Source organism: Delphinus delphis, chromosome 12 (genome assembly GCF_949987515.2).
Source record: "Delphinus delphis chromosome 12, mDelDel1.2, whole genome shotgun sequence".
In the NCBI taxonomy this organism is placed as follows: Eukaryota; Metazoa; Chordata; class Mammalia; order Artiodactyla; family Delphinidae; genus Delphinus; species Delphinus delphis.
In genome coordinates, this window is record NC_082694.2 from 39,527,068 (window position 1) to 39,554,224 (window position 27,157).

Here is a 27,157-nt window from a genome sequence, read left to right on the forward strand (position 1 = left end):
GTCCGGGCCATCTCAGCAACGCCCAGAAATCTTGTGGTGGCCCTCGGCTGATGAAGTGGTTTCATTTAGGACCAAGCACAGGACCCTTTTGAACATTTCTGTACTAGACCATTGTCCTGTCATTGGCAAAGAAATAAATGGGACAAAAGAGGTCACGGAGTCCTCTAGGGGAAATGTGTGCTGAAGATAAGGTGGTAGCACAGAGAAAGAGGGAGTAGAAGACTGGTCTAGAAGGCCTTCCAAGGAAGAACAGTTTGTTCAATTGCTCTGTAAGCTGCAAAGTGCTAGTCAGTGGCATCTATGGTTATTATCATCATCATCATGGCCATTATCATCACCATTAGAGGATATGGCAATGAGGTAGGGGGTAACTGTAAGCACTGATTGAGTTTCCAGTTGATTTCCTGATTTTAGAGGCCATGAATTTGTCTACCTGGAACATGCCAATGCAATTCAGGAGTTGAGTTTTGAGTCTAGACTTCAAAGCTCTCTGTTAGTTCCCTGGCTAGTTTCTAGGGTTTGACTTGAATACGTGTCCATATTGTGAAGAATCTGAATTTATCAAACAGAGCAGTAAAAAGGTGAGGCTTCATTTTACAAAAGATTTTTTTTCACTTTACAAAAGGATCCTCAGTGGTATTCCTTTTCAATGGAATGTTTGTCTAGCTCAGTAAGTGTTTACAGGTCATTAACTACTCCATGGAAGGATTTTGGTAGAGAAAAGGAAACCTGCAAGGAAATAGACTCACAGCTCTAGCTTAGAGGATGCTAAAGAGAATTAGACTCTAGGCTGACAGGTGTCTGCTAAGTGATCTGTGTGTCCAACGCTGGGAGAGAAGTAGGCGGCATGCTTCGTTCCTCGGAGAACTGGTAGTCTCTTTGGAAGCAAGACTTCTCATGAAATAATTGGGAAGACAGTGTCGTGAAGACAGAAATTAAAGTGCTAAGTTGTGTTTACCCATCTCTTATGATTTATTAATGGGAGAATGGGCTTTGCTTTACAAAGATGCAGCTTACATACTGCTTTTTAGGAATACTGTTGTGGCGCACAGGGAGGGAGACTGGAGGAAGGAGTTGGCCTAAGACTCCTCTTGGGAGCACGGAGAGAGCTTGTGATGGAATGGGGAGGGTTGGCTGTCCTGGAATTTAATTCTGTGTGATCAGAGTTTGCCTCCCAGAAATGACCCAGGCCCCCGCTGGATGCCGGGGGAGAGACATCTGTAAGGCAAGAGGTTTGTACAAGGGGGAGAAATGTACTCATCAGACTTCCCGGAGGGGTAACTGGCTCGAATCCGAGTCGCGGACTAGAGGCAAAGTGGAAGATGGACGTCATCCTTCTTTCCTCCCGAGCTCCTGCTGGCTGCTGCTCTGAGCGCACTTCTGCCGCGTGTCAGAGGTGACCAGAGGACTAGGCAGACCTATCATCAGACGGTCAGCACCAGCTCTGTCTCTGCTGGGAAATAGAGAACCACAAAAAGCTCCTGGTTCTGGCCTGGACTCCTGCCTCAGAAGGCTAGGCACTTGCCCCTTTAGTAACACCTTTGGAATGGTCAGCTCTCACCCTTCCCCGTCTGTGGCAGCCTGCCCCACCTCTTTGGGCCAGGCATTCTGTAAAAGGGTTTATTGGGCTTCCAGTGTATAGATACTAATTTGTTTTTCCAGCTTCGGGGGACCCTCCTTGGTCCTAGCATTCTGGGATTTCAAGAGCAAATCCATGTTCCCCTAACCCATTTCCTCCGTATATGCAGAGCTTTCCATCATCCCCCTTCTTTTTTTTTTTTTTTTTTTTTGCGGTACGTGGGCCTCTCACTGTTGTGGCCTCTCCCGTTGCGGAGCACAGGCTCTGGACGCTCAGGCTCAGCGGCCATGGCTCACGGGCCCAGGCGCTCCGCGGCATGTGGGATCCTCCCGGACCGGGGCACGAACCCGTGTCCCCTGCATCGGCAGGCAGACTCTCAACCACTGCGCCACCAGGGAAGCCCCATCCCCCTTCTTGTTATCCTAAAAAGCTTTATCATGAATTGAGTTTTCACAGGAGAGTGGCCCTGGTCTCCTATTTAGTTTGTGCCCCCCTTTTCTGGCAATCTTTCCAAGATTTGTAGATTGTTTCCTAGGTGTTTTTAAAAATATTCTAATAAGAATGAAAATATCCTTGCAATTTTAGAGACTCTCAGAGAAACGGGAGCGCCGTTTAGAACCCGGAGTTGCAGTCTGCCCTAAGTGTGCCGTCTCCCTCTGCCCCAGGCTCCCACGGTGGCAGTGGGTTTGGGCTGGTAGGAGTCTTGGAGTGCCTGTGTCTGAGCAGGAAGGGAGTCTGCCAAACGTCCTTTATGTATCTGTACCTTTTGGGAAGTCCCAAGCTCTCAAACCACGGGCACCATAAAAATTTCTGCACCCCAACCTGGAATACAACCTAACTACCTCCACTTGCCAAGCTGGGCTCATTTCTAGGGGGTTCCGCCCTGATTTGCCGATGGACCCCGAAGCTAGGCAGGACTTGGAAGTTATCCAGAGTGATACGGCGGAAAAGAGATACAGGGCTGGTCTGTGCCCAGGTGTGCACAAATGTGAGCAGGTTGCTGACTCCAGTGCAGAGCCCCAAACTGGCAGAAAGGAGCTACAGCACCTTGTCTTAGCCATGACCCACCAGGGTCAACACAACTTGAAAAGTTGGTCTGGAGCAAACCAGCAGTTGCTTTTATCGAAGTCCCCGTGGAAGGGTTTGGCCTTTGATTGGGGTGGGGGTGAGGGTGGGCTGGAAGAGGAGTGAGAGCTCCAGGTCCATGGCCTTTCGCTTAGGTGGCCTCTTTCAAAAGCGTCTCTTGTAGGTGGAGAATTTGATTTGATTACTCAATGGGAAGAAAATGATTTGTATGCCATGGCAGGTGGACTAGATCACCCCTCCCCCAATTGTGAAGGAGGTGAGGGCTCCCCTGTCCGCACTCCCCCCACCTCATCGCTATCCATCCATTTTTCATCTGTCCATCTGTCCATCCATTGGTCACATACAGGCACCTATCAGCACAGTAGCTTAGAATCTGCATTCCCAATTGACCCCCCTCCCCCCGGCCTCACGTTCCTTGATCTGTTCTCTCCCTCTTTCCTTTTCTACTGATCCCAACTTCCTCTTGGGAAAGGGGCTGATGACCTCATTTCTGCTGAGGTGTAACTAATAAATACCAGGAGGCATGTGTTTCATTTCACAACAAAATGTACGTACTTACTCTGTTCTAAGTACGTTACAAATATTAAGTCATTTTACTTTCATAACAACCCTATTAAGCAGATACTATTATTCTTCCCATTTTACAGATGAGTCAATTATTTAATTCCAGCTAAAGAAATAAAGTTTGGTGGTGAAACATTAGGAGTGAGCCAGGAGTATTTGTCATCACAGAAGCAGTCTGTATCTCCCCCAGGCTGGCTTTGCCAACTGGAGATTAGGTAGTTAGAATGAATACTCTTCCTCCCCTTTGCTATTTCATCTCAGCCAGCTCTGGGCCATTTCCACTTTCCTCTCCCCGTACTCCCATCTCTGCAAAAATGGCGCAAGATTTATAAGACATTAGGGAATTAGAGATAATTTATTCTAACTTCCTTGTTTACCATGGGGCAACTGAGGTCCACAGAGGTGACGAGACCCAACATGGTCACCGGGCCAGGTGGTGGCAATGCACAGGTGAGAAGCCAGGGCCCTCAGCTCCCAGCCTCACATCTTCCCACGCTCCTGTGCCGCTGTCAGCACCACCCTCCCCCTGCCTCATGCTTCCTTAGTCTATATAGCTAAGGGATCTGTTGCCCCAGGAGTACGGGTCTGCTTAGGCGTCTTAAGTGATGTAGGCATGCCTCACTCACGGGGCAGGAGTACAGGTCTACTCAGGCGTCTTAAGTGATGTAGGCATGCCTCACTCACGGGGCTTCACTTTCTCAGTTTATTGCCAGTAGTAGTCTCTGTTCTGTTTCTTTCAGCTTCTTCCCCTTGAGTTGTTGTCTTTCTATTTAAGGTGGCTGCCCCCTCTTTTTTCCACTCTCCCTCCACTCACTGTGTCTTCCCTCAATCTGCCTCTGCCACTTCCTGGGGCCACTGCAGCTCCAGTCTCAAGGCTCCAGCTCCTTCACAGATCCTTCTGCTTCCTGGTCACCTGTTGACCCCCAGCCCTGCCCTGTCACAGCCAGTGAGGGTCAGGGAGGGGAGGCAAGGGGAATCTTCACGTCTTCCCCTGATTCTCTGCTGTCCACAGCACTGGCCAGCAGCTGGGGGCCCTTCTGAGGGAGGCCTTGGTGTTGTCTAACTTCCCAAGGCCTTTTGGCAAGTTAGAAGTTATCTCCAGGACCCTTGGCTGCTGTACAACTAGTAGGTCAACCACCCTGCCTTCTGACCTAGGAGGGCTCTTAGGGCTCTCAACACCACATTTAATAGTTAGCCCTGACTCAGTAGGGGTCTCAGTCCAAATGAATGTCCGTTATAAAAATCTTTTGGGGTCACTTCCCATCACTCCCTCAGAATAGTGGCGAGGTTTCTGCTTGGAATAAGATGACATTTGGTAATTGAACCAAACAGGTGGCTGCGATACGGGCTTTGGAGCTGTACTCCTCGGGGAGTGGGGTGGAGATGGGGCAGGCTGTAGGGTGACAAAATGGGGACTCCCTGGACTCTCAAACTCAAAACCTTTTCTGTGTTCTCAAAATTTGAGTTGCTCTAGATATTTATCTAAGGGAAATGAAGACATGCATTCATACAAACACATATACACAAATGTTCATTGTGGCATTGTTCCCAATAGTCAAAAAGTGGTAACAACTCAAAGTCAATCAATAGGTGCATGGATAAACAAAATGTCGTACAGCCATACAATGGAATATGCAATATAAGAATGAAATAGTAAGACACCCAACAACATGGATGAATCTCAAAATCATTCTGCTCAGTGAAAGAAATTAAGACAAGATTTAATGCTGTGTGATTCCATTTATGTAAGATTCTGGAAAAATCAAAACTAGAGTGATGGGTAGTAGATATATGATTAAATGGGGTCAGAGGATTAGGGGAGGGGACTGACTGCAAAGGGGCATGGGAAAACTCTAGAGTGACGGAAATGTTCTTTACCTGATTTTGGTGGAGGTTATACCACTGTATACAATTAGCAGAATTCATAAAACTGTACCCTTAAGTTGGTGACTTTTATTGTATGTGAATATGCCTCAATAAAGCTAAAAAATGAAAACCAACCACTTGAGTTGGACTGTCATGGAAGGCTGTCTGTCTGTCTCTAGCCTTTAACTGTCTGCATCATCTCAAGACTCCAGCCGTCTCTGAAGGGGGTGGGGGGGGACACTAAAGTACATTTCAGGGAACTCAGAATGCTCTTTGAATTCGGAGGTTTCATGGAAGTTGGTTAATGTCTGGGAGAGAGACAGAAGCAGACTGAGGTGATGTTTTCCACCACCAGCAGAGCACGTGTACTTATGTGAAAAATGTGTGAGCACTTGTGAGTGTTTGAGGCGAGAGACAGTAAGAGGAGGGGTTTATTTCATAGAATTCTAGAGGACTTTAAAAGATGAAAGGGGAGAACATGCCTGAGTCAGTCTTACTCATTGATATATCTCCTCCTTGGGCGGAGATCCCAACTGTGTGACTGTCCGGTGAATTCCTGTAAAGTGAAAGTTTTTGTTTGTTTTTAACATCCATCTTCCTCTCCAAATTGTCTCTCATGCAGTTTCCAAGGTAGTCAGCATTCATGTGATATCTGAACTTTCCTCATTCATCTGGCAGATGTGGGGAGAATGCCTTTTCTGAACCCAGATCTGTGCTAAGGCTGCATAGATTTAAGTCCTTACGTGGAAGACTTCTGTGCATGTGTCGTGTTGGGTTGCATCTGGCCACACGGCCTTATTCTGGGACTTGACTGTTAGGGGGCTTTGATATGAACAGTCAGCCCGGGCTGGAGAATTGAAGGCAACATTTCAAATAATAGTTACATTAGCTGCTGCCTTCGTTTTTTGCGGGGCCTTCCCTTTACCACACCCAATAGATAAGGCGGCCAAGAACATTCATGTTTCCTGCTCGCTGGCATCAAAGCGAAGTCCTTTTTTAGTGGTGCTGGATTCAAAAGAGTATTAAAAATATGTGTTTAGAGCTTAGTGTTTTGCATTCAGGGTGTGCTTCTGCTGAGCTTAACTTCTTTGCAGCTGACCAAGGTTGAAATAGAGCTAGAGGGTTGTACAAGCTTAAAGATGGGTTTCCCATAAAGAGGTTAGTTTTTGGTAACTGACAGCCAGACTCAATCAACCTGGCACACATTCTGGCTGGTGCATGTGCTTCACTTCTGCTCTTCCCTAGGGTGTGGGGTGGCTGTTTAAGGAGGGTGGATATTAATGCTAATCTTTGTGTAGCATAACAGGTTACTGCCACTTGCCTTTTTTTATCTGGAAATTCAAGCAGATATCAGAAGGGAACTGTTTGTGGCTACAGAGATGGTTAAAATTGTCATTATGGACAGAAAAGATACTTGGAAAAATAATTTTCCTCTTAGGAAGGCAAATCAGTCATTTAACCACTATTTGTTGAGTTCCTAGGATATAGGTATATCATATATCACGTGCTATGCTGGATCCTTTGAAGTAAAACAAAAATAAGTAGAAGACGGAGTCCCCACACTTAAGAAGCACACTGGAAAGGTGTAGAATTAAGTAGAAGCACAGAGAGGTAACCAGGGATGTAAGGACTGGTTATGAGTCCAGGTGGTGCAGGGAATGAGTGCTCCTTAAGGTTGGGAAAGGAAGAGGTTGATTCTTTATGCTAAGGTGACTAGTAGACCTTTAGCTGGGACTTGAAGTATGAACAGGATTCCAGGAAGTTGAAGAGGAAGAAGAAAAGCCTGAAAGGGAATGAGAAAGGAAGGGATTTTTACTTGAGCAGAGTATTTTCCTTGATGCATAGAGGGAGCTAAGCCTGGAATAAAAATTTAGGGAGGGACTATGGAGCTCTGGAATGGACGCTTAAGGCGTTGGACCATATCCTGTAGACCATGGGAGGCTGTCAATGTTCTGAGCAAAGAACGAAGGCAGCGTTCTAGGGTGACATAAATTAAGGACTCTGTCCAGAGGAAGGATGGGGCCAGTTGTTGGGATTCTCTCTTTAATGTCCTTCATGCTGAGTTCTCCCCTTTGACAGATATGTTCTAGAGGATGGAATGGTTGACTGTAGGGTTTTCACATGCAGAATGGAACCAAACGTTGCAGGAGACTAGCAAATCAGTCTGTTATTAGTGTAGAGTCTCGGAAAGTTTTCATTTCACCCCTATTGTGAGTGGGGAGTGGACAGGAATGAAGTTTGGAATCAAGAACCAGTTGGGTTCCCGGTGGACCCTTGTCCCTGTCCTCCAGACCATCCATGTGGGGAATTGCTCAGGGCATGGTTAGTTTTTCATGATGGCATTTATCATTCAGGTGGTGTGTGATGAAATAAGGCAGGCACCAAATTCACATCCTTATGAACTCTCTTTAATAGCACCCTCCTACTTTGGGGATTTTTAAAGCTAGCCTGAATTTGAATGAACCTTTGTGGATGATGTAAGAGGAGAGTTGATAAAAGGAGTATTAGATAGGCATTTGGGAGGGGAAAGGAGGTCTAGGGGCTCATGAGATTAGCCAGGGACACACAGAAAGTCAAAAGGAAAGCAGAGATCCTAGTGGACCCAGAATGTTCTAGAGGAGGACTAGCCTCTGTTAGGATTTGAAGTGGTCAGAACATCTTTTCAGCTTCCTTCATGGGACTTCCTCCTCTAGCCAGAATTTTCTTTTGTGACAGGTGTTGGTCAGACAAGTGTTTTTTGTTTTGTTTTGTTTTGGGTTTTTTTTGCAGTACGTGGGCCTCTCACTGTTGTGGCCTCTCCCGTTGCGGAGCACAGGCTCCGGATGCACAGGCTCAGCGGCTCATGGGCCCAGCCGCTCCGCGGCATGTGGGATCTTCCCGAACCGGAGCACGAACCCGCGTCCCCTGCATCGGCAGGCGGACTCTTAACCACTGAGCCACCAGGGAAGCCCCAGACAAGTGTTTTTGTTTGTGGTTGGTGTCTTGGCATACAGCATGGCTCCTTGTCCTGGACAACGAGGAGGTCATTTTAGCAGCAGGCAGGGTAGCTCTGTGCACTGCAAAGGAATATCAGCTTCTAGGAGACTTGGTGGCTTTGGAGAAAAGCTCACAGTGGCAGAAATTAATTAGAAAGTAGAGTAGAACCAACTTCCAAAAGCTGGTATTATGTGGATCTGGATGTGCTGTGGGCCAAATGACAAAAAGGAAATGGAATGAGAAATGGTGTAAATGACTAAGAAGGACCCTGTTGGCAGGGGCACTGCTGTTGACCAGCTCCCCGAAGTGAATGTAGTTAGGTGTTTCCACTTTATCTTCCCCAAACTCTCTGAGGCAACAGTTTCATTAGGGTCTAAGACTTCTTCAGGAACCTCTTGGTCACCTATTGTTTATGATCAACAGCAATTTTTTCTTTCTTTCTTTCAAGATAAATTAATTTGGGGTGGTAGTGACTTCAGGCTGATTTTGACTCTTTGGCTATTGGTTTGAATTTTTTTTTGTTATTATTTTCACATCGACCAAAGCTAGAAAAGTTTCACTGAATCCCCCTGCAATATAAATGTTTCCTTTCATCGGGGAAGCCAACTATTTACAGCCATAACAAGGTTTACCCTGAATTGTATAATTGATACTGACTTCTGTGTCAGCAAAAAAATGAAACAAAAGCTGATCATAGATGACGTTACCTAAATGACGGTACCTACGTGTGTCCTTCCTTTCACATTTGCTGTAATCTTGTTACGGCATTGTCCTATTACCTCAAATACTGTCATCTTTAAATGCTGTCAGATCATAACTGGATTGCCAAGGACAGAGGACAGGAATCAGCGAGAAGTCAATGGTGTTTCCCAGCACACCCCAGAGACGGGCTTCTTTCCCCTCGCATAGGTTGAATTCTTGGAGAAATTGTTTAGTTAAAATGATGACTCAGGTGTCTTTTACAGGCTTTGATGAAATAGCCAAGTTCACTCCTTGTGTTCCTAGACAGAAAGAAAGAAACAATCTCTTCCAACAGCCAATGAGACAGACTCTTCCAAGACAATGTTAATGTTTCTGCACAATGAGAATGCATTATAAATATTATTATTGTGTTTTTTTAAAACCAGCTCAAAAGTAATAGCAAAGAGAGGTCTCTATGTGAGAGTTGAACATCCAATTATTCTTTATAATGTTTCCCCAGATTTGGTTAGGGGACTCCATTTTAGAGATGGGAAAACTGAGTCATAAGACGCTTAGAGGTAGACATCATTGGACAGCTGGAGTCGGGAACATTCCTGTCTTATGTTTATGCCATATGTCCATGTTCCTCTCATATATTTAGACCCAATTCTTATCCAGATTTCTCATAAAGTGTTCATAAATTTCCAGTCTTCACTTTTCTGCAGCTTCCTTAGTTAGAATAGCTGATAGAGAAATGGCTGCATTGAAATTAATCCCCTTGCTTTTTGCATTCCGTTGCTCATAAATAAGGGAGTGAGAAACGGTTACTTTGAACGCCCTTATTAAGGCAGGTTTGGCTGCCAGAGAGTAGGGCAAACTGAAGGGGATGGGCTAAGACATCTTTTTCATGCTTCTTTTTTTTTTTTTTAACTTTGGCTTTTATAATGGTATAATTTAGTTTTTCCTTAATCTGATTCTGTATTCATTTTTTAATATATAATGTTGATTAGTATGTTCTATTATTTATAGCCCTCCAGAAGGATCCCAAGGGAAGGTAATCTCCATTTGAGAAGACGATTTCCCAATTTCCATACAGATGACGAAAAAGTCACTGCCCACTGCATGCCACCCACCCCTTGCCCCCTGCTGAGTTTTCTTCTTACCCTCTCAGTGTGGGGCATTGTGGGCCGCAGATACCCGAAAGTCTGACTGGAGATGCAACATGGGATGTGCTGACATTAACGCAAAAGGACTGCCTAATTGACTTGCAAAATATAGGTTAGGGAGTTTTATGGGATATCAAATTATCTTATTCTTTCTCTGATTAAAGACAAAACATTATATTAAGTAGATCATTGACATGGGTAAGAGGTTAGAACTTCACACACTTAGAAGTGTAGCCTGGCTTTCCCCGTCCTGCCTGTGGCAGAGGCTCGTGGTGAGTAACTGATCGAAGGCGGGCAGATGCCCTGTTCGTAGAACTCTGAACTGTCTGAATAGTCAAGTTAGATTTATAGGAGGGACGTTTGCCTTAGCTTTGAATTTCCTGAGTCCTTTTAATTCTGATAGAATAGTAATCTTAAAATTAAATTTTAATTTGTTCTGATTCCATTTCTTTTAGCAGGGAAAGGGATGAATACCTGAAAGGGGGAATACAGGGTGAGAGCAGTGGCCAATTTTGAGAGATGAGTGGCTTCACAGCGTTTTGGGCAGAAATGCCACTCCGTGTAGGGGTGTGGTCATGTTGAGACTATGGGCTGCTTCTCTGTCATACCATGATGCCTTGGTCCACCACCTAATGCTTTTAATGATGCCTTGGTCAACAGTCTAATGCTATAAAGGTCTTCCTGAAAGACATTCCAGACCCAGTCGTGTTGTCGAGTTGGAGCTTCCACGTATCTGATAATAACCTACCAGCTAATCCATCATGCTGCCCACTTCCGTGCAAAATGTGTGTGTGTGAGTGTGCACATGAGCATGCGTGTGTAGTCTAAGCATAGCTTTCTTGAATTTCTCACTCACTTCAGTACTTAACGATACATATGTCCGTAAAGTGGACTTTGAGCATTTGGCCACTGCGTTCTCTCTCATTGTGTGGGAAGAAGGCACGGGTGCCCAACTGCAGGTGGGCTGGCAGAGCTGTGATTGATGTCTCCATTTGATGTGTAGGGGAGAGAGCGAGTCACAAGGCATTCTCTGCAAATGAGCCATGGTCCACCTGCAGAGCTGTAACCCTGAAAGCCCCAGGACTGACCTCCCCAGGAGGTCTTGACTTCCAGCAGCCTTTCAGTCTAATCCACTTCAGAATGGAGAACAGCTTGCCACTATCCTTTACTCTTGATCTGCTGACAAAGCAATGGTATTAGAAACTTGGGTAGGTATGGAAATAGATCCCTATATATACTAAACATCTTGTGTGTGTGTATGTGTGTATGTGTGTGTGTGCGCGCACGTGCACGTGCGTGTGTGAGCACATGTGGGTGTGTGGAAGGAGAGAACCAGAGCAGAGGGTCGGAGAAAGAAAGTAGGGAAAGTAACACTAAAATGTGCAGTTTCATTCCTCAACCTCCCGAAAATGGGGATCTGTTGTAGCAATATGTATTTCTAAGAGAAGACAAGGCCATCTATTGGGTGAAGGGGTTTGTCTGGGGGGACCTGGAATTGCTGTGTGACCTCAGGGAAATACTTGCCTTCTCTGGGTTGAGCTCAGCCCATTGTTCACAAGGGGCAGTGCTGGTATTTATAGACCATGTTTGACTGTCCCGAGTGAAAGACAGCTTCACTTCTCACCTCAGAATAGCAAGCGTTGTTTCTCATATCTAGGTTGCTGGGGCAGTTTCCTAGGAACCTAATGTTCGGCAGCTTTGTGACGTTGGAGGGAGGGTTTTTCTTTTTAAATGACTTGATTGGTTTTTGCCACTTTTCACATTACTTCCCAGGTCTGGGGTTTGTCTTATTTTCCCTCACAGGCAGAATCTAAATGATCCTGGTTTTGTTCTGTTTTGTATTGGTTTTTTTCAGTTAGCTTAAAGGTACCAAGGGCTTTCCCGGGACTGGTGTCTGGAGGCCAACGGCCAAGCTGACAGCAGCATGATGTCGGTGGAAGCCTGGGGTTAGCTGCCCACTGTACCTGTTGAGGAGGCTGGCTTTGGGATTCTTGCTGGGGTTACCTTGCTCCACCCTGCCTGGTTGCTGTGACTTTAGCTCATTCTGGGTTTGTGTGAATTCATCAGTCTGACCTATGGCATCCCACCCCATTCCATCCCATTGCATTCCATAAGCCAGCAACTGCACGACCAGGCTCCCAATACCCTCAGCTTCCTGCATTTGTGTGCAGGTCTGCTTAGGGAATTGGGCTTTGACCTTGAGATCAGTCCATTTGGGAACTATGGTGGCAAGGGATAGTTGTTCTTCCGGGCTGTCCCTTGTTGTTTGGGGGTGGGGGGGTGTGCACATAATTTTTATATTTCCTATTTTGATTCAAATACTGGTCTCTTTTTTTGGCCGAGTCTTAGGCAAATGCCACAGAGGGTTTCTTTTTGGCTTGAACCTGACGAGATTGAGATGAACTTGCTGAACGCAAATTTATGCACATGTGGTCATGGACAGATCACCACCTCTCCCTCCCCCCACCAGCACATAATGAGCTATTCCTAAGTAAGACTTCCTAAATTTTGAGGTGTCACTTTGCATGGTGATAAGTGCAGAAGACCTCAACCCCATATGCATTTTGGCTTGAGTTGTTAACCTTTCCTTCCTTCCTCCTCCCTTTCTCTCCCCCTACAAGGTCTTCCTTCCCTTAAGAAAAAACGTGTGAGCCATGCTGGGAGTATAGACTTGACCTCCACCTCACCAGGTGCAGCTGCTGACCAGTGCAAAAAAAAAATAGGAAATACGTATTTTTTGGGGGGGGTGGTTTCTGTTCCACAATCACTGCTGTTTCAATAAAAAGCAACCTGGTTTATCTGTAAAACCTACTTCCCTTTCTGGTGAGTGGTACCAGTTTGAATGGCAGAGGACTCCTTTGGAAGAGAAAAGGGAGGGGAGATAAGAGAAGGGAGATGTAGAAACAGAGGTGGAAAGGAGAAGAAAAATGGGAAGAGAGAAGGAAAGAGGGAGCGGGGGAAAGAGGAGTGACATTTGGGCTATTTTTAGCTGGACTCCAATGCAGATTTCATCAGGCTCATTGGCTGTGGGGAAACCGACTGTACGGTCAGTCACCGTGCCTGTAACTTACTGTGAAGTGGCTGTGGTGACTGAATTTTCTGACACTCCTGGAAGGAGAGCCTTACAACTGTCACAGGCGAAGCATCAGAGGCACGCGCTGTCGATAGTGACCTGCATTTGCAGAAACTCTGAGGGCTTTCTAATTAACGGAGGAGATCCAAATTAGAGGAAAGCTGTTCGACAAGCCCCCTCACATGCACTAAGTGTCATGGCGCAGATAATCATTACATCTAACAAGCTCCTGATTTTTAACAGAAGCTGTGAGATGAACTGTCCTATAACGGTTCAGTTTCAAGGGAAAAAAAAAAAAAAGCACACCCTAGACCCCCGTCTGAAAAAGAAGAAGGAAAGAAGGAAGGGAATAAAGAAAGAACAAGAAGAAGAAAAGAAAATAGGGGAAAAGATAGGAAAAATGGGGGGGGAAAATGAACAAGAGGTTCTCATGCTAGTGCTTTGGGCAAATGTTCAGACCCCATCCCTGAATTCTTGCCTTTGTCACTGGCTGGAACAATCAGATACATCTTCTGTTTTAGATTTTCCTTACTGTAATCTATGTCTGCTAATATGCCAGCTCGTTCATTTGATGTTTCCCGGAGACGAGCCTCCTCCGTGAGTTATTTCTGACCATCGCAGCATTCCACAGGGTCTGAATTGTTGAAAGCAGTGACCCAAACCATAACAACTTGAATATTACAATTGAAACGTGATGTAGACAACAGTTGATTTGGGGCTCAACCTTGGATGGAGAAACAGACTGGGGGCTGAAGGGGACCTCATCTGTCCCTGGAGACTTGCCTGAGATCCCTTGGGGATCTGTCTGAGCTCAGGCCTCCTGACCCCATCCAGGGCTCTGTGCGCAGGGCAGGGGAATTTAAGTCCTGGTTTGAGTCATTGATTTAAACCAGCTTTCAAAGGCCTGTGTGGAGCCCATCATTTGCGTGCCTTCCTTTCTGGGTGTTCCCCTTGTCAAGACCATTTCTCTACATGGGACACACATCAGAGGGGGACAGGGCTGTAAACCTTGAGGGTTGGCTGACATCGTTCAGGAAGTGCAGTATTAAGAGCAGCACTTCTCTTGTCCCCGTTGATTCTCCCCAACTACCCATACTATCCTTGTAGTTATTCATGGGAAATAAAATAATATAAATCACGCTGCCTGATTCTTCTCAAACGGCTCACAAAGTAATCACAGGCTGAAATGCAGGTTTTCTTACCGTATCTTTGTCAGTAAATCAGATTTTGAGCATTTATCAGCAAAAGTTAGATTTAAGCATCATTCTTGTAATGTTTGAAAGAAAGAAGATTTGTTTTGGTAGGGACTCTGCCAATCAGTGAGCTTCCAGCTTGACTCTGCTATCAATTATTGCTGCAATTATTTGTCTAGTTGGATATTTAAAATGTCATCAGAAAGAGATGATTACATATTACAGAAAGCAAGGCACTGTATAATCAGATGAACTGAATCCAGTTAAATGTAGTGTGGTACCAACCTGTCCTTCAAAGTAGAATTCTTGAGCTACCACCTAAGCAGCAGCCTTCTGCCCGGTTTTTAGGAAGCTGATCTTAACCTTGGGCTGCAGCGTGTTGCTGAGGTCGGGTGATACTCAATTATGGGAAACTTTCCAAGTCTGAAAATGGAATTGCTCCTTCAGATACATGAGAAGTGCATTTTGGTTATCTCATTCAATTCATCTGCAAATCTATAAATAAGATGTCCCTCTATTCTTCTTGCTTCCTGTGGATTTAAATGCCAAATCCTGATTTGTGGCAAAGTTGTCACATGTCCCTTTTCCCACTCTCTCTGCCTGGTGCCCAGGATCTAAGCAGTGGCAGTAGAAATTACAACTGTTTGGAGGCCAAGAAAAATCTCCATTTCTCGCTTTTCTCCAATTCCGGGTATTCTCGGCCCTGCTCCATCCACCAGCCTTTCCCCCCCCACACACCTCCTCCAGCACACACCCTCCTTCTGTCCGCACCACCAACAGGAAACAAATACAGCTCCAATTTTTTTTTTTTTTTTTATGGAGGAAAAGAAACCACAACCTGAACAAAAACTCCAGCCAAACCTAACTCTCTACAAAGAGCGATCCCAAATGTTCTAAACGTATAGAAATCCCCCCTTTAACAGGTCTGCCTCCCTCTCTGGGCATCAGGAGTGCCCCAGAAGAACAGGATGTTAGATCTGAAAGTGATAGCCAAGCCCTCAGCCGGGAAACAGTCCATCGCCATTCTTTTATTTATTTATTTATTTATTTATTTTGTGGTACGCGGGCTTCTCTCTGCTGTGGCCTCTCCCGTTGCGGAGCATAGGCTCCGGGCGCGCAGGCTCAGCGGCCATGGCTCACGAGTCCAGCCGCTCCGCGGCATGTGGGATCTTCCCGGACCGGGGCACGAACCCGTATCCCCTGCATCGGCAGGTGGACTCTCAACCACTGCGCCACCAGGGAAGCCCCATCCCCATTCTTTTGACACCAAGATTAGAACTGACGGGAGGTTCTGGAGATGTTTTCTGTATCTAAGGTGGGTTTCATGAATTTGAGAATTTTCTGTGGGGCTTTTCCCAATTCACTTTCCAGAGATCATGCTTAGCTCTTATGCTTCCAGAACACCACGATGATCAAAAGACTTTCCCACCATAACATAAAATTTGGGGGTGGGGAATCTGTTAGAAAATTAATCTCATCTGTGGGGCAGGGATGGGGGAGAGGGGGTGGGAGAAGACCTTTTAAAACACAGGAGCCCTGGGTTGTGTGTGCGCTGGAGCATGTGGGAGAGAGAAAGGTGTAGAGGGTGGAGCACCCAAAAAATGACTTAAAAAAAGAGAAACTCATTGAAATGGAGGAAAAAATATTGTCTCTGCTGCAGTTACCTCCTGTCACCTTTGTCCCTCTGCTCCTTCACCAGCTGTGCTCAAGGACATTCACGTCTTGCCTGGGTTTCCCTGCCAGGCCCTGCAGCTTGGGGTGATCCGGGTCAGCTGACCACACTGCCCTACTGGGGGGCAGAAATTGCTTTGAGCCTTGAAAGCAGGTTATATGCTTGTGATGGGTGGGGTGTGTGTGTGAAGACCGCAAAACAAGAGGAGTGAAGGACCAAGTTTAGCTCTTAGGAAGCAGGCAGGAGGCCCAGGGTTCTGAATGTTTTTGCTTTTCCTGGGATCCCTGCCTCATTTTAGTTTTCCGGGTGTACGTGTTTCTCTCATGTTCTCCGGCGCATCCCAAACAGAGGCAGGGGCTGGGCTTATGCCTGGAGCTCTGGCTGGGCAGGGACATGCCAGTCGTTTGGCTGGGAAGCCCCAGCCAGCACTCCAGGGTTTTGCACTCTCTTCTCTGGGCCTCCACGGGGCTGTGCCAGGATCTGGTGCAACTTGGGCCATGAGCTGTGGGCTGCTGCAGGCGTTCTCCTGCATTGGAGGCAGGGAGGCAGATGAGGTCATCCAGACAGCCTTCCAAGGCTAGCCTTATTTAGTGGAGCAAAACTATGTGTTCTAAATAGGATTGCTTGAACTGCAGGACTTCACACTGTTCTTTCTCTCGGGGCAGAAAGATAGGGGTGTAGGTGGGGAATGAGAATAGAGAAAAGTGTGGGAGATTACTAAAAAAAAAAAAAAAAAAAATTGAGAGAGGGAGAGGAAAGGGACCCAAACTAGGTAATTGGGACCAATACATCAGAAGTCTTAAGGAAATTTGACATCTATGTAACTCTTCTAACTGTATAATTACACAGCATTTGGAAAGTGAATTATTAACTTGATTGTCCATAACGACCATTGAGTAAATATACAATCACAGGTTGTCAAAATTATACAGTGAACCGATGGGCCTGCAGCCACTTTCAAGGGACTGTAATCATCTCCCGGGTCAAGGCTGACCTGGAGGCTCCTTGCTTAGTGAATCATTTACGGGAGAGACCTCAGCGACTCCGGGAAGGCAAGGTTCCCCTGGTCCCTGCCGGGTCCTTGGCAGCTCCTTCCAGCCAGGTCATTTAGAATCGCCCTCCGGGAAGACGAGTTCACTGAACAGCACTTGATTTACGAGTATCGATTAAGGGGCTCTTCTTTGCCCCGAATGGTGCCAGGTGATGAGAGGTGGACAGCACGCTGTTGCTTCTCAGAAGGCTTGGACTTTAGTTGGGACCAGTGGTGGTGGATACATAATGATCGCGTGGAGTCCTGGACCCAAACATAGTGTAAGGCTGGGGACCAGGCGTGGGATAGCCTTCACTGGCCTCGCCTTTGTCTAACCAGGGGCCTTGGTGCCCCTCGCCCCCTGAGCCAAGATGCTCCCGCCCTGGGTGCAGGCGGGCACGTAATCTCAGTGGGGCCTCCTCCCGGGGAAGTCCGCAGCCTGCTCCACACTGGAGGAGCGGCCGTGTCAGCCAAGAGCCGCAGGCCATAAATGCAAAGTATGGTTTAACAAAAGCAGCTTTTGAGTGAGAAAGCTGAGTGGAGTTGTCCCAACCTGTCAACTTCAGATTTCTTTCCTCCTCCCCATAAATCAAAAAACGGTTGGTGGAAGGGAGGGACAGAAGCGTTTCATTTTCAGATTTTGTAAGAAAATAAAATCAAATCAAAAGAACCTGTCCCACGCTGATACCTTACATGCCAGGTTTGAGCCCGAGGCAAATTCTTGTGGCCATGTAATAAGCCTCTTTAAAATGGTGACAGACCCTTGACTCTGCCTTGAATTACACTGATAGAAGACATTTTATTGCGTTAGAGCCAGGGCAGGAGTACAGGATGGTTCTTGCCTGGTCGGCCTCTTTGAACACACCCGCCCTGCTGTCCACACTCCCACCACCTGACAGGGCTGGGCCGTGATGGTGGCGGAGATCTGTGGGCCGATGACAGAGGGGGCTTTCTACCCAGCAGTGGAAAGTTGAGGCTCTGGAAGCAAAAGGATTTCAGCCTGAGGGACCTGTTAGGGAGAGGGGAGTGTCTCTGTTCCTAGTGGACCTGGGAGACCGTGACACGGGCGGCTCCGGGTCAGTCTCACGGCTGGTGCTGCATGGAAATAGAGTATAGCTGAGGCCTCATTGCCCAGGCAGTCTTAGATTCAAAACAGGAAATGATACTGGGGACTCTCCTGTAGGTGGGGGGGGGGGGGCGGAGGAGGGCCCTTGATGTCCATGGAGACGGGAAAGGGGACGGTGGCCTCAGGGTCCAAAGAGGCCAGGTCTCCACAAGCTGAGTTCCCAAGTGGACCTGGCCAGTGGGCGGAAGGGATGGTGTGTTCTTGGTTTGAGGAGCTTGGAGGAGGCTGATAACTCTGGGTGTTGCCCCCGTTGTATCAACGGAACTAGTAAGCCCGAGCACGGCCAGCAGCACCCACCCTGCGGCTGGACTGGGGCCCCTCGGATGGCTGCCGATGATACACGTGCGCATGTCCATTTTTATTCAGGAAATTCTTTCCAATTTGGTCAGTGGGATAAATGAAGGATTCGGAATTGGGTAAAAAGCCAGGAAAATATCTCTGAAGCCAAGAAAATAGGCCACCAGTCAGTAGGCTGTGTCTGCCTCGCCTTTGTTCTGTAGGGCTGTCAGAGAGGTTGGGTCTGAGGCCAGGGCTCAGAGGAGGAAGGTGCTGAGGGACTGAGCAGATGGTGGCAGAAGCTGGAGGAGCGTGTGGGCGGGCAGAGGCCTGTTTCTGAAAGAAGGACTCTCTGCCATGGGACGAGGCCTGGCCTCGAAGCCCCAGAACCCTCCTTGATTCAATCTCACCTCAGGCAAGAGGGCAGCCTAGTTTTGTTCCTGAAGAAATGTCAGAGCCTGACCTGCTAGACCATTTTTTTTTTTTTTTAAGTTTGTAGAGCTTTGAAGCCTTAAATTAGTTCTCATAATTTCTGAGCAGTTCTGTATTAACCACAGGACATAATAGGTTTTAATTCTGGAGAATGGCCAGTTCTGGTTCTAAGAATCTCTTGGCCAAGATTGTCACAGAACATTAGGCCCATAGAGTGTGCCTTCCCCATTTCCCTGGACACGCACACCCTATTTTATCATCCCAGGAAGGCAAGTGATTGCCTGCAAGTGGCTGTAAGACTAGTGCCCGGACACTCTGCCTCACCCCACCCGGAGGTGGGGTGAGTGAGGTGAGTGAGTGGTGATGAGGGGCAAAGGTTGGTCCCCAAGTCAGTGGTCAGGACTCTGAGTTCCAGCTCTGCTCTCACTGCCTGCAGCAGGGTGCCTCTGAGATCTTCTGTCACCTGGGGAGGTGAGGATAACACCTTCCCTCATCCCACAGGATTACTGTGGGGTCAGAATGTGAGGAGAAGGCTTTGGGAAGAAGATAAAACCCTCCACAGCGGCCACAACATACTTTCTCAAAAAGGGCCAGGCTTGGAGGCTACCCGTGCTTCTGGGCCCGTTTCCTTTAAAGGTTGCACACATCAGTCCTGGAAGATAAAACCAGAAAACTCTCCAGCTCTCTGGGCCTGCTCACATCTACCAACCATGCCTCTCCCCTCCAGCAGCATCACTGCCCACATCCCACAAACGTCCTCCTCTGCAAGGCCCAGGGACACCTGAAAATAACAGGGGTCTTCTTGTAAGTGCCAAGCTTGGTTTTCTTAAACTTATTCTGGTATTTTCTTAGACTGATGAAAATGGAGATAGGGAGGCAATAAATTACGTTTGGTAGTTGACACAGATAAAAAGGCTCGGGGTGGCCTCTTCAGAGGAATTTGGGAGTTGCATGTTCTGCTTGCTTTGATAGAGAAGTCCTTCTCTGCCCTGGCTGGTGTTATCAGAATTAAACGTTTGCTGAGCAAATGGTCAGTCTCACTGGATCCACCTTTACAGCCCAAAGGCCTTCCTCCCCTCAGTTGAAAATGCTCGTTCCCTCAGACATCGAATCCTTAAATCATGGGGAACACACGTGTAGTTTTCAAGGCTTTCCAGGTGCTGGGGCTATGATTTTCCATCCTTTTCTTCCTTTCGCTGTGCGGTGAGTGGGGTCTGCGAATACATTTGCGTGAGACTGGATGATTTGGGCAAAAGAAACACGTTCAGGACTTCACCTTCTTTCATTCCTCACCCCTTCTTCTAACCACTGCAGTTGAGCCCCACTTTAAGAAAGCCCAATACACACCAAATCTCATCAATGGAAACTGATAAATTAGAGGGTGATTTTTCACATTACAGAAAGATTGTTAACTTTTCAAAAGGTTTCCCCGCAGGGTTCCTTTAAATAGTGAGCTCCCCCACTGAATTTAAAGTGTTTGTTTACAGATCATTAACTACTTGACGGAGAGGTTGGGGAGGGGGTGGAGGAAGAAGCACTTAAAAGGTAAAAGTGTCAGAAGCCCTGCCAATCTGGAAGGGTGATGAAACATCCCTGAAATTACCTCCGTTAGCAAATGTGATTCAGTTTACAGAAATTCAGTTGACACATGGCTTTCCAGGAACCCTTCAGGTTGGCGGAGGCAGGGACCACAGGACGCTGGGGCCTTGCCTCTCTGGTTTCGGGCGGCTGGGAGAGGATTCTGGCTTTTCTTAGAGTCCTGTGCGTGCCCTCATGTGCAGTGGGTACCAGGCTCTGACATGAGGCCGAGCTTTGCCACTGGCCTTCGGGCACGGGCAACAGAGACCTTTCCCCTTGACGTTTAGCCTGAGCTTGTGGGAAGTTTCTTCCTGGTTCTCTCTGACCTTCAGTCTCTGTGGCTCAGGACTCACCTAGGTTTCCTGCTTGAAACTTAGACAGGTAAGCTTTGCGCGACTGTGCCCCAGGAGGTTGAAAACCACCACCAGGCCTACTCTCTGAGTCTAAGAATTAGCCTGGGGACCAGACCCAGCCCACAGAGGCCTGTAGGTTTTTTTCTCATCCCTGCAAGTTCATAAGGGGCATAGGCCCATCCTGGCCAGCTTCTAGGATGGCCCATAGTAGGTCTCTTAACTGCTTCCAAGACTCCTGCCCTTGATCTGGTCTCAAGGAGACTCAAGACTGGCCTGGGAGAAAGAACTCATCCATCTTAATCCAGTCTTCTCTTTTTAAAGATGGGAAAACTTAGGGCCAGAAAGGGGAAGGGATTTACTCAAAGTCATGCTTAGCCGGGAATGGCAGAGTTGGGATTGAAGAACTTAAATTCCTGATTTTGTTCTAGCAGCTCTCTCCAGAGGAATGAGTCCCTAACATCCTGAAGGAAGAAAGGAATCCGGAGAGAGTTTCAGTGGGACCCATGAAGGAATAGATTGGGCAAGCCCTCTTTAAAAGTAGTTCCCCAGTTCCCCCAAATAACCTGAAAAATAACCTCAGGTAGAAGCAAGCCTGCGCCCACACATGTGCACTCCCTCACACCCCACCACACACAAACAAAGTCCTCCAATGAGGACTCAGAGCGGGAGTAAGGTTACCCCCGCTCTTCCCGTGGCTCTGAAGAGAAGAAAGGGGGGAAATTTGGAGGGAAGGTCAAGGTGATGATTGAAGAGACACAGAGAAGTATAGGAAAATCTCCACCTTTCTTGCACAGTCATTTGTTGAAGATGTGTCAGCAAGTACAAGCCCATGTGAAACTGGCAGTGCTACATCTGAAATAGATTATTTAAACCGGGGAGGCAGGGTTGCAGGAAGAACATGCCTATCAACACTTGTTTGTCTGACTCAGAGGAATAGAACACAGTGAATTCTGCCTTGGTAGACCACTCACCACTCATCAGGGGGCAAAACAATCAGGGTGGGGGGAAACAAAACAGGACAGATGACCTTTCATAGTTTCACCAGCGTCCACGTGGCTGCATCCATTATTGTAAGAAAATGTGGTGTTTGAAAATAAGAAGTTGTGGAAGGTGAATCCTTCACAAAAGCCCTCAGAGGGTTTATTTAGATGACCATATCCTCTGTTATCAACAGGATGGATTGGTGAGTAATATTTTGATTTAAATGTACTACCTGTTGGGCCCCATTTGCTCTGGGTACACCTCGAGCTTTGCTTCTCTTGGGGCATCAATACCTGCTTTTTTCTTTTGTCTAGAAAGTCCTTCCTCTTGGCTCTCCAGGTCCAGTTCCTAAGTTCCCTTTTGCCTAAAGCCACTCTCCTCCCTTACAAATGGAAGTTATTTGTGTCTTTTGAATTTCCGTTCAGTTTATCTGTGCCTCTCTTATGACACACTTTTTACTTTGGAGCAGAGCGATTCCTTTCCAGGCTTATCTTCTCTACTAGATGGAGGTTCCTGTAGGGGAGTCTGTGTCTGACTTTTCTTTGCGTTGCCCACAGAGGTAGTCCATTGCTTGGGGCAGTATAATCGTTCACTGAGTTCGGGCACTCAGTAAATAGTCGTTGAATGAATGCGTGAAAGAATGAATGAATGGAATTTATCCTGGGTACACACGTCTTGCAGAGTGAGGTACACAGTTAAACAAAGGAAAAAAAAAGACTGTCCTAAAACAATTTGTCTTCTTATGAGCTGCCCTTCCAGTCTCCTCGAGAAGTTCCACCATTCTAAGGCAAGAGCTTAAAATGTAATAAAAATTTATCTAATTCATGATCAAGTGAAAATACTTAGGGCCCAGAGCCAAAAAATATTATTGGAATGAACTTTTTTCAACACCCTAAATTTAACCAGTTGGAATTCTTTTTTTTTTGAGTACCATCCTATTCAACCTTTTGAAATGAAGGATTTGCCTTTTAGTGGGAAATCTGCATTTCAACACAAAGATGGAACACAATGTCTTTGGCTTACTTATTCTTCAGAAAAGCAAGTTCCTTTTTTTTTGAATTATATGCTTTGCTTATGTTAAAGACACAGATTGCAGAAAATTTTGTTTAGGCCTGACAGATTGGTGGCTTGCATTTTTTGCGTTTTTATAGATAAAGGGGCATGAAAGATGTCATCTCTCCTCCTCACTCATAGAGTGGATGCCTAGGGTGAGAACTCTTAAAAGGTGAAATTAGTAATGTGTTGTTAGGTAATCAAGGCTCTGAGGTGATAGGCTTGGTCAAAAAAGAAAAAAAAAGTTTTTCAATGAGTGATTGATGAGATGAAAGTCATTGGTGAAGTCTCTACGAATATAAGGACCATAAACAAGTTTCAGCAAAGAAATTCTATAGTGTGATGTCTGAAGAATTCTTGCTTGCTTTGTATATACAGAGCATCACGATTCCGTAAAATCTTAGCTAGTGAAAAAGCATAGTGATGGGGAAAACACTCATGTAAATGCTCATTTCTAGAACAAAAGGGAATGCGATTTTGACAATATCAGAAGGTTAATTAAGAAGTCTGTGAGCAGTGATAAAGCTGGCACATTTTCAGTTCAGATTGACACAACTCAAGACACAGGCATTGTTAACGTTGGCTCTATAATACTCTAAAAAGTCACAGGATCTGAGAGATGGGGGCTGGTATCTGCCTTAAATGGAGGGTCAGGAGCTAGAAGGAGATTTAGTGGATTTGCTTTCCAGTTAGATATAGAAGCCTCTCTCCTAGACTAGCTGCACTGTAGTTATTTTTGTGATTTAGATCCAGTAATATTGATAGAACGGGAATTGGTTCATTCAGGGAACTTTACAAACTTTCGGGATTCATTTTAAGTGTAGTCTGTAAGTTGGCTACTGGCTGAGGGCAGAGAGGGGACTTGAGAATGTTGGAGCTAGAAGGGGCGGTAAGTGTCCTTTATTTTGGCCTGTCACCAATATAGAGATCCCTCCCCATCATAGTGGGTTGTCATCTTCTCTTTTTTTGAAGACGCAAGGTGAGTGGGAGGTCACGCTTCACAGGGTAACCCTTCCTCTTGGGGATGGCTCTACTTCTTTGGTGCCCCATCTTGCTGGGAAAATAGGGAAGTTATCTAGAAACATATGGTTAAGAAAAGAAATACATAAATGCACATATACATTTTCGTGAACGGCAAACATCTATACGTGTATCTACTCCTCTAGAGAGGCCTGGGTTTTTAATTCCTATAAAAGTCAGCACCCGGAGCAGTCATTCAGTGTTTTGGAAATAATGCCTTGCGCTCAGCTGTTTCAGCACATTTGTAGATCAGCGGTATTACTTGTTGATTGGTAGACAGTGATGTGGCTATATGACACACCCAGTGATTAGTTTCAGAAACAAATAACAGGTCAGTAGTAAAGGAAGCTTTGAGATGTTCTTGGGGTAACCTAAAACTTGATGTAATGATCTTCAATTCCAGGGACATCCCACCTGGTTTATAGAGCTCTGTGTCAAAAGTCGGTCCCGACGCATACAGAAATCTAAAGTGACCGATGCATAACATTCAATCAAAACCATTCCCAATTTGTGGCAGATTTTTTAATGAGACCTGAAAGATAAGATTCATTATTTGTTACTCAGCCATAAGGAAACATGGCAACCTAATAATACATGAGGCATTTCTGAGGCCCTAAAGTGGAAATGCTGGGTCTGGAGAGACTTTTATGAAACAGAACAGGTTAAAATGCTTTTCACCAGAGGAGTACAAGGCATTTGAAAAGATTAATTCAGAGGAGGGCAACACACTGGAGAGTCCAGAAAGGGAAACAGGAGTCCAGTGCTTACTGCATCCGTGCGGCGTGCCATAGCTGCATTTGCAAACATTTCCGCATTTATGGAAGCGGTGAGGACACCATCTGCCTGACATAAGCTGGTTTGGATGTTATGCAAAGAGCGTTCCCTATTTGAGTCTGGGCCTGTTCCGTGTCCTGGTCAGTGAGGGAGGGTGGAGCCTTGGATTCCACATGGAGGGATCCTTAGGAATTTCCCAGGCTTGCTCTGGTCCTAAAGGAGGTGAGTCCCAGACAGAAGGGATGAGAGCCTCATAGCCAGGGGATCTCTGGCTGCCAGGAGAACATCAAAGCTTCCAGCTTCCATTCCTCCCCTCATGCTAAGACAGCCCTTATGAAACTGGATTGTGCGTACGAATCACCTGGAGTGCTTGCTAAACATAGATTCTTATACTCTACATCCACTTCCCCAATCCCAGTGTTTGATTCAGTAATTCTGAGGAAGGACCTGAGACATTGCATTTCCAACAAGCTCCCAGGTGATGCTGATGCTGGGCCTGGGTCTACACTTTGAGAACCACTGCCCTGAGAGAACCACCAAGGAAATAAAGAGAGCATAGCTGGACCGCCCACTTCCCTGCCAGCCACCGGAGCCCACCTCTCCCTCAGTCAAGGAGAACGAAATGCAGGTGGGAGGAGAAGAGGCCCTCAGTCAAGGGCAGCCTGGGAAGGCAGAGCTGCTGGTTGAGGGTGATGCTTAGAAGCATTAATTGTGAGACTCTATTCTGCCTAAACTGTGATGGAATAATTGAAAGCATCATAGCAAGAAGTTAAACCCTAGGGAAGCTATTAACAATTCAGCATTTCCAGTTCCTGTGGGAATGTTGATTCTACTTACCAATGAGAACGTGTTCAGAGATGTGTTTGGCGGGAGAGGCTGCAGAATCAGCTGGGGTCCCCATTGTCTTTGGTTTGACACTCTTCATGGAGGAAGAGAAATGCAAGTATGAGTCTCTCTCACGAAGACAGTGTCAGTAGCTTGTTAGGCTGATAGGAATGGTTTGTTTCTCTTCAGCTGGCTGATTCTGCAGGGGAAGCAGAAGTAGAGGATGAAAACAGTGGGGGGTGAGGCAAGGTGCAGGAAGTAGATCGGGTGTTCTCCAATTTTGAAACCAAGTCAGTTCATTTGGACCTTTTGAAAGGTCCACTCAGCACCTCTGGGCTGGACTCTTCCCCAAGAGAGGTTGTTCCTCCGAATGGGTCAAGAGAAAGAGATCCCTTCTCACTGGTACTTCTTGAGCAGTACAGACCAGGGTGGGAACGACAGAGGGGAGGAGAGAGATGGATATCCCAGTAAAGAGCACTGGATTGGGGAGTCAGTGCTGTTCTTCACTTTTGTGGTTAACCATCATTATAGCTGTGAGCCAGTCACTTAATTTCTCAAAGCCTCAGTTTCCCCACCTGTAAAATGAAGGCATTAGACTTGATGATCTCTAAGGTTTTTTACAACTCAAAACCAAACCCCAAACCAAATAATGGGGGCAGATACTCAGACACTCTCCTTGATGAGCCCTCACGTCGCCTTGTGGCCTAGTGCTGTGGGGAACTGGGCCAGGCTGCTACCCCCAGAAACTCAGCTTGCTCTAGGCCAATGGCTTAGTAGATGAGTTTGCCAACAGGAGGTGCATGCAAGTGGTCAGGCCTGGACCAGGTTAACGGTTCTCCCATTGCTTGCTGGGGGTCTATCTGAGGCACCTCAGGGTCTTCCCAGAGTAAGTGGCAGGGAATATGAAATGAGTCTTTCCCAGTGTGAGGGTCCAAGTACCTTGTTGCTTTTCTGCTGGGGTCACAGTACTCTGTTGTATGGGTCTCCTAAGAAACAGACTTCAGTCTTGGCGACAAACGAACTTATTAAATAGCTGAGGCAAGAACAAGTGCAAAAATGGATTCTCAGATTTCTCGTTGAAAAACACTATGACTAAATCTGTAGTTAATTTTACCCTTGCCTCTCAATTCATAGAACGTAAGCAGCTAGATGAAGACATGCTTGCTTTTTAAGTCTAGTCTTCCTGCTTTTGCGGGTTCATTTTGTGGCATTTGTTTTGTTTGGGGTCAGGGAGGAGGACAGGCCTCTGTAGATGGTCTCGGGCTAGGCGGAGCCTTCGTGGCAGCCTCCCTGGACAGGCCCAGTAACGACAGATTTATGCCTCCGTGTAAGAGCTTCCACGAGCAACACGCCATTGTTACCCACCAGGCTCCTCATGAAAGGAAACCTTGTGCTGACTGCCCTGGCTGTTCTTGGCAGCATGATCTATAGAAGGAGAACAGGATGTATTTTACACTTGAGACCTGCTATCCTAGAGTATAACAACAACTCTTCTAAGTGCTCTTAATATTAAGCTAATGGAAAACATACTCTGTTTACTCACCATCAAAGTCTGTTTTTCTTCTCTCCCGCCTCCCCCAATCATCACAAACTCCAAGCCTCTAGGACACACGGAGTGTCCCTGCTCCATCTCTCCTCCACTCTGTCTCAAGGTTGACCTCTCCATGCTTGGTTAGCTCAAGGTGGACTTGGAAAAGCTAGGAACTCACCACATAAACCATACAATCCCCAGGTTGCCCAAACCAAATATTTCCTTTCTCGCAAAAATCTCACAAGAATGGCTTGATTTACAGCTAGATTTATGTTTATCGGTGTGAGAAGTCATTTTTCCTCACCAGAGTGCAACCCAGTGC

At 46.5% G+C, this 27,157-nt stretch overlaps 1 protein-coding gene across 8 annotated transcripts in view; it reads left to right on the forward strand.

Moving 5' to 3' along the window:
* The window catches only part of BCL11A (BCL11 transcription factor A), a 98,404-nt gene that overhangs the window by 54,546 nt on the left and 16,701 nt on the right, over positions 1–27,157 (forward strand). The window lies entirely within an intron of this gene.